This window comes from Haemaphysalis longicornis, unplaced genomic scaffold, assembly GCF_048455015.1.
Source record: "Haemaphysalis longicornis isolate Haplotype H1 unplaced genomic scaffold, Haemaphysalis longicornis Haplotype H1 scaffold_2, whole genome shotgun sequence".
Classification (NCBI taxonomy): domain Eukaryota; kingdom Metazoa; phylum Arthropoda; class Arachnida; order Ixodida; family Ixodidae; genus Haemaphysalis; species Haemaphysalis longicornis.
Genome location: NW_027526295.1, coordinates 284,759,886 through 284,772,059, shown reverse-complemented (window position 1 = coordinate 284,772,059; position 12,174 = coordinate 284,759,886). Strand labels below are relative to the sequence as shown.

The following is a 12,174-nucleotide window of genomic DNA, read 5'->3' as shown; positions in this document are numbered from 1 at the left end:
ATATATTGCCTCAAATGTACCTACAGTCTTCTTTGCGCTAAACAGGAGGAGATGTCAAACAAGCGCCAGCGGTTCACGAGTTTCGAACGCTCATGGCTATATAAACCGCTTGGCTTTCGATGCCTCTGGTTTATGCCTCGACGACGGAACGCCGTGTGGCTCTACTTGGGTCCAGCGAGCGAGCTGCGACGACAAGGCTATCCCATAAAGTGCTCTGTACTTCAAACTGTATTTTAGGCTTGGTGATGTGGGAGGGGTTCCTTAGTCCAGCAGACCAAGAGATGACCGTGCTGTCTTTGCCCTGGACAAAATTTGACATCCAGCTCAATGAAGCCTTACGGCTACAAAGGAAAGCTGTACAGCTTTCCCAGGAACTTCACAGTTTAAAAAAAATTCGTCCTGGTCCAGGATTTAAACCCGGGACCCCCGCCTAACCGGGGCAGTCACTCTACCAAGTGAGCTAGCCAGGATTAGCTCAGTTTAAGCTCAGGAGTGGCTCAGGATTAGCTAATCCTAATTAGCTGAGTTGGTTGAGCGACTGCCATAGATAAGCAATGATCCCGGGTTCGAATCCTGGACCAGGACGAATTTATCTTTAGCTGAAAAGTTTCTAAAAAAGCTGTACAACTTTCTTTTGTAGCCGTAAGGCTGTATTGAGGTGTATGCCAAAATTTCCTGTATTTGAACTATAATATCTCCTACTCTAGTTTGTACTCTGATCCAGAAAGCTCGTTTCCTGTCTCTAAGTGTTACTCCGAACAATATTGGTTATATGGCCCGTTGAGCCGACCTAAGTTTGCTTTCAAGTTGCTTAGTAAGGCGCCAAGTTTCCGCTTCATAAATCGGCTGAGAGTTATCCATGACCTGCAGGCCGGACCGTTTCGTCTGCAGGCTTTCACGTCTCTCCCAAAGTGGACCGCGTTAGCAAGTATTAGCGCCCGCGGCCGTATCCAAAGCCAACGTCCGCGCTACGAACCCCAAGGAAATGCTGTGAGCCCAGAATAGGATTATAGCTCAGTCGGACCAACGCCGCCTGTATTAACATTGCCTGACGCGTCGCGCGCTTTTCAATGGGAAGGGTAGGGACGCTTAGTTCAGGCACTGATCCGCTATGTGGCGCGTGCCGGCGGACATCACGCCTTACGTCACTGCTCGCGAGTCGCGAAGGCTGCACCCACTTCTACGACGTGTGTCTGTCAGCTTGCCTGTTGGGCTTCAAGGGCCGTTTCGCTTACATCTTAGCCGCGACGGGGCGCTAGTTCTGTGGCGCACTGGGTATCTCGTTCAACGTGTCGCTCGCTTCATACTTGCTGCATTTTTCCAAAGATATAAAGACGGAGGCGGACTGAAATAGTGTAAGAACATACTGATTGTCGGGTAGACATATAGCTAACAGAAAAAGGATATTTTCGGATGGGGCAGCCATTATTTTACTGATATTTTTCTTTCTGGAGTATTTAGATAATAAAAAATTGCGTGCACGTTTTTTGTTCAGGCGCTCACTTCTACGATTACTTTCCAATAATATCACGTGCTTGTAAACTTCAGAAAATTATAGGAAACAAAAGGATAAGCAGCTGGGATCCCGCCACGCTGTCCTGGCGCTTCTACAGTACGTCCTCAATTTTAGAAGTGCGCACCGATGCGGAGTGCGAACAGCGGGGTCAAAACAATACCTAAATGCGGAGGGGATAGAGGTGGGATGCCCCACTCAGAAAATTTCAGGGCCTGTGATCCGAGTAGATAAGCGCGCAAAGCTGGCATTAGCCTGCGGCAGCGCAAGGGATTTTGCTTCGTGACAAAGGAAGTTTTATCAGTGACAGACCAAGACAGACAGGCATGGTGAAAAACAAGAAGGCGTAGGAGCGCCGCCTCGGGAACGCTAAACAAACTTTACACTATTTTGCATAGTTTCCGAGAAGCGGCGCTGGCTGGCGGACACGAAAGCACGCTGGAAGGGTATACGGGGCGGGGAAGGGTAGGAGAGAGCAACAGGAGAGTGGCTGTTTGGCCATTTTTCGCTCACGCGTTAGGCATTGTTTATACAGGCGGCGTTGGTCGGACAGACGCCGGTTGCACAACGCGAGGAAGCCAGATTCTGTGCCGACCACGGGAAACGTGCTTTTAGATGCGAATCAGCTTATGGTGGCGCCTGTTCCCTCCGCCGTTGTCCCCACTGCGCATGCCTGGCCAGGCACCGCTGATGATGATTGTGGGAGGATGCCCCTAGGGATTGGCCAACCAAAGAATGCGTGACGAGATAGCTTCGCGTTCAACCACCGTCGTCATCTTCCCGTAGGGGAACCTTCTCCCGCAACGCCGCGATGAGTGCCACGGGCAACGCCGCCGGTAACGCCACCTGCAACGTCAGCGTGAACGCCAGTGTCAGCGCCGCGGAGAACAGGGCACAACAAGAAGAACAAGAAGAAGGAGGAGCAGCACCTCCTCCTGCCGTGATCGTCCACCCGGAAAACGAAGACGCCGACCTCATCCCGAGCCAAGACTTGGTGCGCCTGATCAAACACGCGAGTCCGTGCGCGGCCCTGCGCAAGCGCCAGGACATCATGGACCGGGACGAATACTACAACTTGATGAGGATGACAAACGTGGAACAACATGAGCTACTGCGCGAGATCACCGACCAGCAGACGACGCCGTCAGCACCTCCGTTACGGGTCTTCTTCACAGGACCGGCTGGTTGCGCCAAGGCGTTCGTCCTCCGGCTTGCCATGGACCTCTACAACCGGTACAGCAACACCGGCAACAACACCGCCTACAACGCGTTCGTCAACTGCGCGAGCACCGGAGAGGCGCCTTTGGCGGTGGAAGGAACCACGGTGCACGCGGCTTTCAAGCTCTCTCGGAAGACCACCGGCCCCAACAGGGACGGAGGCCTTAGCGCCAGCGAGTTGAACACCTTCCGCGTGGCCTTCGGTAACGTGAAATGCGCGATCATAGACGAGGTGAGCATGATGTTTGCGGACAACCTAAACGCAGTCGACTTGAGTCGACCCCATGGCTGCTTCGCATGCTACTCAGGGTTCCCTTACAGAAAGATGTGAAATTTTTTTGTACCCCTCGGGCCTTTGAGGCGGCCCATTGGTCAGGTTGACAGTTCCACGGTGCAAAGTTTCCGGGTTATATTCTCGGGACCACCCTAACCGTATTTTTTTCTTGAGGCTTCGAGGTATTTTGTTGCGACGGACTGACAAAGGTCAGCCTAAACAGCTTTGCTGTTCAGACATAAATTTAGTCGGAAGTTCGCGCTTTGCGCGCCCGTTACTTCCATAATCCGCGTCTTAAATCAAATCAAATCAAAGGAATTCAAGGTTCGGGTTTCATCAGGCGAAAAGCAGTTGCGTGCTGCTTGGGGGCCTGAAGACCCTTGGATTACAGCATGTGCACAATACGTTGTCGTGCTCAAGTTGCTAAAGTTGCTCCCCATGCTGAGCCCAGTGGCCAGCGCGGCGGCAATTGTAGTAGTAGCGCGCACACTTGCACGCGGTGCTCCCTCTGCCTTTTCCGCCTTCCCGTGCGACAGCGGCAGGACTTCTCTTCCTTCGCTCACCCTTTGTGCGCACCGCCAGTACGGTTCAGAGTTAGAGGGTAACAATGCATCTGTCCCCGTAAGGCTGACGTTTGAATAACAGCGTCTACTCAAACTTTGAACATCCTCCTTGGTCACATTTGCTCCCCATGTATCGAATGGACATGCATAGCTGTTATTCAATTCGTAAGCGGCTGGGGCCAATCGCACGAAACAAAGTGTGCGCATGCCGTGTCGTGGGGCGGGGCGCGTGCGTAAGACAGCGGCGGGATGCGTGTTGTAACGGCGTTATGCGCATGTTTTGCGGAGGGAGTTTCACGTATACGTGTATAGGGCAGTGCGAGGGTCCAATCCTTGCCTCCGGGGATGCATCGCTTGAGTCAGAGATGCTGGCGTGAAATCCGCATGAATGTTGATTACGCGATGCTAGTACGCGTGTCGTTGTGTACATCAGTTCGTAACGGGCTCAAACCGCCGTGGTCGCTTGGAGTGTGCCTCGTTTATGCAATGTGTGTTTGATATATCGTTACGGCATTATTACCGTGACCTTCAAGTAGCCCGGCTGTTGGGCGTGAAAACAAAGAAGTTGAAGTGAGCCGCTGAGAAGCTGGGTGGAGACGAAGAAGTGGGCGAAACGCTAGTTCTAACGGCAGTAGCGAATTGCGGGCACATGTTCGCCATACTCTGCTGACCCTCCGTACAATGTGCGAGATATACCACACGGGCAAGAAAACAATGAGGCCAGATATTAGCGAAAAGGGTCGTAAAAAGAGGTCCCCTCACTATACCTTTTTCCCGCCGGGAAGAACTCGTAGGAAAAGCGAAATTGAGGTGTCAGTTGTAAAATTGATGAGGTGTAACGAGCAAGATGGTTAACAAAGCTGTCAAGCTCGTGGGCAGTAGCATGATCAACGGCATCATGATTATTCCTTAGCAGTGAGCTCAGACATCACAACCGCTTCTCTGATAAACGCATGCCCTGAAAAAGAAGTGATATTGGCATACTGAGCAAGCTGTGTATTCTTCGTACCGCTAATAGATAAAAAACAAATAAAGTTCACTTTCCTCCACATTTTTCGCAAGCATAGCATCCCGTTTAATCAGCCCGGATGGACATGTAAGAGAAGCCCATGTACACGCCTTCCGCAAACACATAATGACGAGCACATCTGATGAGAGATCAAAAGGTAATGAAGAATAGGAGCAAAAAGGGTATTCTGGGTAAATATTATGCTTGAAGACAGCAATTTGGTGAGAAGCCCAGCGGAGTGAGTACAGCACAGGAAATACCACAAATCAGAATTAGTGCCGATGCCTCTTCGACTAAAGATCTAGATGTACCCACTGATTTCTTAGGCAGTTCCAGTTGGAAGCTATTAATTATGCATGAGTCGTCGTCGCGATAAACATTGCCCAGTGCAGCTGCAGTTGAGGGCCTTGGAGCCTAAAGTGCGCCAGCGGTGATCCCGAGGTAGACCAAGGTCTACGGCGTTCGTCTTTGATCTCACAGAACTTTAAGGAGGCCTGCACGATAATGAAAGTCGCTTGGAGGAAAGGAAGACACGAAAGGAGGAGGGTAAGGAAATATAGCATAGGCGGTTACAATAGAAATAAAAACTAACAATTTATTGCACAGATATAAAAGCTAGGTGTTTCCCGGTTAGAAGGGGGCCAGATTTTTGTTGTTACAGAAACGCGAAATGACAAGTGCTATGCCCGACGTTGTTTTCACGAGTTCGATGGCGCTCTTGAATAAAGTGGTCAATTTTCCTGTCCTTAGGGTGCGGCTACCGCTAATAAAAAGCTTGCAAGGTTAAGTTGGTAACATTACTGAGGCTGTCGTCAGTTCGGAAACGAGAATCCGGTAACGGTTCTTCACTTTGGCTCCACAGGAGTGCCTTGTATCGGAATAACTACCACTGCCATGGTGGAGTCTTCATTGTACGTCATACCTGAACTAACTTCAGCTAGTGAGTGTGGTCAGACGTCTGCTGTACTTACATCTAGGCTAATTAGTTCCTTCTGATATTTATATTGTGTACTATGCGTATTTCCGCGAACCATGCATTGGGTTTGCGTACTTTTATTTTGTTTTTACCATCCGGTTGCGCCCGGCTGTGTTATGAGTGTTTCAAGCAAAGTGCGTGTATCCTTTCATTCCTTTTAAATGCCGCACGGGCTATCTTATTTTGGTTCTGACGTCACTAGCCTAGAATAATCTTTGATCTCCAGTGCTCTCGTTGTAATTAGACGTTTCGAGAAACAGTCGTGCCGAAAAATAAACACCCCCGGGGCCGCCACCGCCGTATTCGAATCGCCGAGGCCAATCTGCGCCCGTCACTTCGTTGACCGCTACTGCGCCGTTTGTACTTTCTCTGCGTTTTTTGCGGAGCAAAAGTTCGTTCCAATAAACGTTCGTTCCTTCAAGAAAGCCTGCGACGTCCTTGGCTACGTGACCTGTATATTCTAATATATTTCAAGCTGCGACCGGCAGCAGACCGGATGCATGTGTTCTTGTCACAATGCGCCCGTTGTGCACCCCTGGTCTGGCTACTCACGCGAGCCAGTAGCTGCAGCCGGCTGTCGACGTTGGTGCTTGCACGGCTCCACCCTACAAGGTTAATAATGGTGTGTGCCCGTCCTTAAGAGAAAGACCATCCTGTGGCCCGGCTTAACCACTCAGACTGCAGTTTGACGCGCACGCCGTCACCACTGAAAAAGGGCTGAAGCCTTGTTTAATATTTTGACATTTGGAGGATCGTAAGCTGCGCAAAGAAGCCTGCCTTCTAGTTTTCAAAGCACCAAACTAATTTAGCCAGATGCCCTTTCGGGTTCAGGAGAACTCGTCCGAAGTGAACTCGTCACAGCCAACTCGTCATAGGTGAACTCGTCGAGTAGGGCAAGTCGTCATGGGCCATCTCGTACTGGGAAAACTCGTAACATAGGGCAACTGGACACATGTGCATTGCTTCATTGCTTATCTTCTTCGTCCATCATGCGTGTGCAATTCGACATCAAAAAGTACATAAATTCTGAGAACGGCCTACTATTGCGTAATCTTCCTGACGCCGTTTGTATACATTGCATTAACATTACGTTTCCTAGCTTGGTGGCTTTGAAGCACATCAACTAAGAAGGGGCACCTTCTTCGTATTTATTTTTTTTGTTTGCCTGAGCAGACCACGTGAGCATACTGCACTTAATTTTCGGATTTTTATATGTCTAGAAGTGTGATTGATTGATTCTCGTGGGGGCTCTAGATGAGTTACGTCTTCGCAATTTTGTGACTACATTTGAAGTTTTTTTTTCTTTATATGTTTTTGTTTCTTACTTAACCGCGTGACGGCGGTAGGCTCTATGGCTTTGACGATTTTGTTAGTTCATTTTTCTTTTTATTATTTGTATTGTTTCTGTTCATTGTTTTTTTTTTGCAATCGGCGAGGGTTGCCAGACTTCTCTATCAACACCAAATTTGAGATATATGTTTTGTTACTTGTTTTGTATAATGATGTACATTTGCACTATTACAGCGATTTATTGGCTTCTATTCGTCAATTACGCACTTTTGTGTAGCTAGAAGACATCCCATTTACAGTGTTGCATATTCGGCAAAAATGATCACTAAAAACTAACTTATAATAGATAAAAATTCGTGCTTATTCTTTGAACGCGACATGGTTCTATTGTCGGCGAGCATTTTATAAACGCAGTAGAACTCCACGCTTACTACGCGTCCGCCAGCTTTCACGGTGTTTCGGTAGTGCGAGTTCCCCGGCGCTAGGCAGTCTCGACATATTAAACTATCATCAAATACAGCTATCTCTCCTAAACAGAAAAATATCCCTTCGTTAAGCCCCATAATACTACTTGAAGCAGTAAAGGTGAATTTTTACAAGATGTACGCCCACGTAAGAAACAACCAGAAACTAGCATTTCAAGAAATGAAAGAATGAACGTCTAAATGTATAATGCAGATGGGGCGGTGAGTGTGTACACCGACGTCAATTGATGCAAAGAGGGGTTTAAAGCCGAACTTTTCGTGCAATGCTCTCGTGTGATGCGGTCGAGTGATGCGGTCTATGCGGTCGAGTTAAAACCGGAAGGACAATACCAGCCACTTTCTACAAAAAAGAAAGGGATGAGAAATCAGACCGGAAACTACGACGAGGTCAAAGGAACACTCATCAGGTTGGAGCCATCAGTCTCCCCACCGCTCCGAAAAAAAAGTGACAAGTTTCCCTAGGACGAGGTTAAGCATAGGCGGGCGCAGGTTTCTTGATTAGGGGGGGGGGGGGGCGAAATCGTACCGCAGCGCCCCCCCCCCCCCCCCCCACCCCTCCTGCAACTCCCGACCTCTTCCCACTGAAGGCCTAACGGTCAGAACGCAGTGCAAAGACGAGGAATGGTTATAAAATTATTATAATCGTTCCCTTATAAAATTATAGAGCGCCACTGGCGGAGGTAGCCGAAATTACAACTTGGGTTCGAGGCGGCGTGGCCCTGCCCGGTTTGACTGGTTCAAGCACCGTCGTTCGCGTGCGCACCGTTCAAACGGTAGCTTTTTAAATGCGGAAGAATTTATTAAGTTGTATTGTCAATTCTTAAACTTTTTTTTACGTGGATGTACTTCTCGGTGCTACACATGTTGTCTACGATGAGAAGTAAGAATAGAGCAAAAATGAAATATAAGTGATAACGTGTTTCTCACAAGGGCCTGCTTTTGGTCCCCGCCTTTCCGTGCCTGAAAGTAAACAGCTTTTGGAAGGGAACATGAGGATTCTTCGGCTACCATCGTCGTAAAAACACACGCGTGGTCGTAACCCTGCGGGACCGGTTCAATTCAGTAAAAGTATAGTGCAAAGTTGGCGCCCCCCCAAGCTGATTAGAGGGGGCGGCCGCCCCCCCCCCCCCCCCTGCCCCCTCGTGCGCACGCCTATGAGATTAAGTATTACACGATGCCCTGTTTGACCAGTTTAACTATGAGCAGTTTTCTTATGACGAGTTGGCTGTGACGAGTGGGCCGGTTTCCGTCCATTCACTTTGTCCTCCAAGCAGCTGGGGCCAGCAGCTCGCCTTGAGCAAGCCGAACGTTGTTACTGCTCATAGACAGGAATTTTTCAAAGGGCGGCCAGGCGAAAATAATTTCATTTCGAGCGACATCATCAAACGGTTATGTGTGTTGCTCAGAGTATATGGTACACCCTTAGCCGCATACTTTTGTGCTGCCCAGTAGAGCACAGGGTCAGGCCTCCTCGAGCTGTTTTCGCAGCTTCTGCCTGTCCTCCTCGTATCATTTTTTTTGTGGCAGAATGAACTTCCATGTCGTTTGTGACTCCTATCACTGAGTAAGGATGGCCGAAAACCAATCAAGGAGCCCCTCGAATCTCTTTCCGCAATCTCTCACTGTACGAGGGAAGAGCAGTGGTTCAAAACATGCGCGGTAATTGAGTGTGGCGCACCGCGCAGCAGAGTTTCCCGGGTGCAGTATACAGACTGCATTATGCAGAGTGTTCGCGGAGCTTGGTGTTCTAGCATGGGCAACTCCGGCCGATATCGACCGTGAGTTGGAGCTAATCCCCCTCGTGCGATGTGATTGGCACGTGTTCGAAACAAAGCACCCGTCACCTGATGCGCGGGCGACAGTGCATGGTGGCCGATGCCGGAGGGAAACTCGCGGCTTGTTAGCGTCAGCGGTCTGGCTAATTGGGTCGAAAATGGAGTAGGCATCGCGCGCTCGCTAATGGAACGCTTGTTGCTATCTAGCTACGCGGTTATAGGGTTTACCCGCAGGAGGTGTATCGAAGAGACTTTGCGCGATTACACCCCATTGTACACTTACACGGAAAGAACAGACAATATTAAGAAGAATTCAAGCGGAGTCGCTGGCCCACACAAAATTACTACACACCATGTTCCCACAACAATATGAAGACACATGCCCCTTCTGTCGCCAAGAAAAAGGCACCTTGCGACACGTCATCGCAGAGTGTACGTCACTCAAAGCCCCCATCCCACAAATCCCATTCCCAACCACCACCCCCCTACCCCCTTCCCCCAAAGAGCGATGGTAGATCCTACGGTCCAGCCCCACCGCAACGACCCACGCGGCCCTAGTGGCCCGGGGCCTGGAGGTGTTGGCCGTTTATGGGCCCTGTGAATAAGGGACCACCCCGTCGGAGGCCGCCTCAACGGTGACCTCAAGGGCTCGAATAAAGTTCTATCTATCTATCTATTACAGGCATTTACGGGGCGGCGGAGCTATGTTTACGAATATATATATATATATATATATATATATATATATATATATATATATATAGTAAGGAAATGAGGGGCTCCGTGAAATAAGACAGAAAATAAGGGTTGGTAGTCAAGAAAACCTCGGGAAGCAAAGGGGAGGTTGTTGTGGGTCATAGAAAGAGATGGAGAATTTTTTGAGTCGAAAAGAAAGTAGTGAAAAAATGCCCGCCGGGTGGGATCCGAACCCACGACCTCCAGAATACCGGTCTGGTGCGATAACCACTACGCTACCGGCGGGGCTGTTTCCCCAGCACTTTCTCGGGTATTTATGTTACGGTATTTTTGTTTCCTGCACTTGGGGGTGGTATACCAGCGCCACTCGGACTACTCGGGGTGAAGGGGACCTCCTTTTTAACCCCCGGGCCGTGACTCGAGTGTCTACGACATGTCGAGAGTGGTCGACCAGCGTTGAACCCTCTTAAGCTTCCTTTGGCACCAAGACTGCCAGAACAGAGGCCCCTCGCTAAGCATGTAGCGAATCAGAAAATGGGATATGAGGGGCTCCGTGAAATAAGACAGACAATAAGGGTTGGTAGTCAAGAAAACCTCGGGAAGCAAAGGGGAGGTTGTGGTGGGTCATAGAAAGAGATGAAGAATTTTTTGAGTCGAAAAGAAAGTGGTGAAAAAATGCCCGCCGGGTGGGATCCGAACCCACGACCTCCAGAATACCGGTCTGGTGCGATAACCACTACGCTACCGGCGGGGCTGTTTTCTTGACTACCAACCCTTATTTTCTATATATATATATATATATATATATATATATATATAGATATATATATATATATATATATATATATATATATATATATATATATATATATATATATATATATATATATATATGTATATATATATATATATATATATATATATATATATATATATATATATATATATATATATATATATATATATATAGAAATAAGGGCTGGTAGTCAAGAAAACCTCGGAAAGCAACGGGGAGGTTGTAGTAGGTCATTGTAACAGATAAAGAATTTTGGAAATAAAGAAAGAAAGCGGAGACCGGTATTCTGGAGGTCGTGGGTTCGGATCCCACCTGGCGGGCATTTTATCTCCGCTTTCTTTCTTTATTTTCAAAATTCTTTATCTGTTTCAATGACCTACCACAACCTCCCCTTTGCTTTCCGAGGTTTTCTTGACTGCCAACCCTTATTTCTGTGTTATTTCTACGAGCCCCTCATTTCCTATTCTGATTCGCTACATGCATAGCGAGGGCCTCTGTTCTGGCAGTCTTGGTGCCATAGGGAGGTTAAGAGGGTTCAACGCTGGTTGACCACTCTCGACATGTCGTAGACACTCGATTCACGGCGCGGGGGTTTAAAAGGAGGTCCCCTTCACCCCGGGAAGTCAGAGTGGCGCTGGCTACCACCCCCAAGCACAGGAAAAAATTACATTGATATAAATACCCCAGAAAGCGGGGGGAAAATCGCCCCGCGCCAGACCGGTATTCTGGAGGTCGTGGGCTCGGATACCACCCGGCGGGAATTTTTTCTCCGCTTTCTTTCTTTATTTCCAAAATTCTTTATCTGTTTCAATGACCTCCCACAACCTCCCCTTTGCTTTCCGAGGTTTTCTTGACTGCGAACCCTTATTTCTGTGTTATTTCTACCAGCCCCTCATTTCCTATTCTGATTCGCTACATGCATAGCGAGGGCCTCTGTTCTGGCAGTCTTGGGGCCATAGGAAGCTTAAGAGGGTTCAACGCTGGTCGACCCCTCTCGACATGTCGTAGACACTCGAGTCACGGCGCGGGGTTTAAAAAGAAGGTCCCCTTCACCCCGGGAAGTCAGAGTGGCTCTGGCTACCACCCCCCAAGCACAGGAAAAAATCACATTGACATAAATATCCCAGAAAGCGGGGGGGGGGGGGGGGGGGGGGGGGAATTCGCCCCGCACCAGACCGGTATTCTGGAGGTCGTGGGCTCGGATCCCACCTGGCGGGCATTTTTTCTCCGCTTTCTTTCTTTATTTCCAAAATCCTTTATCTGTTTCAATGACCTACCACAACCTCCCCCCTTTGCTTTCCGAGGTTTTCTTGACTGCCAACCCTTATTTCTGTGGTATTTCTACCAGCCCCTCATTTCCTATATATATATATATATATATATATATATATATATATATATATATATATATATATATATATATATATATATATATATATATATAATATATATAATATATCATATATATATATATATATATATATATATATATATATATATATATATATATATATATACATAAATATACATAAATATAACAGTGCAGGGCTTGGCAGCTGAATAGTATATTAAATTAGAG

The 12,174-nt window shown here is 48.1% G+C and overlaps 1 protein-coding gene and 2 non-coding genes across 3 annotated transcripts in view; 1 reads left to right on the top strand and 2 right to left on the bottom strand.

Annotated features, from left to right (window-relative positions):
- LOC144170772 (adipokinetic hormone/corazonin-related peptide receptor variant I-like) overlaps positions 1-12,174 on the top strand; it is a 177,473-nt gene that overhangs the window by 79,112 nt on the left and 86,187 nt on the right. The window lies entirely within an intron of this gene.
- Positions 10,012-10,084, bottom strand: Trnat-ggu (transfer RNA threonine (anticodon GGU)). Its single transcript has one exon. It is a non-coding gene; the product is annotated as a tRNA-Thr (tRNA).
- Trnat-ggu (transfer RNA threonine (anticodon GGU)) lies at positions 10,478-10,550 on the bottom strand. The gene has a single exon. It is a non-coding gene; the product is annotated as a tRNA-Thr (tRNA).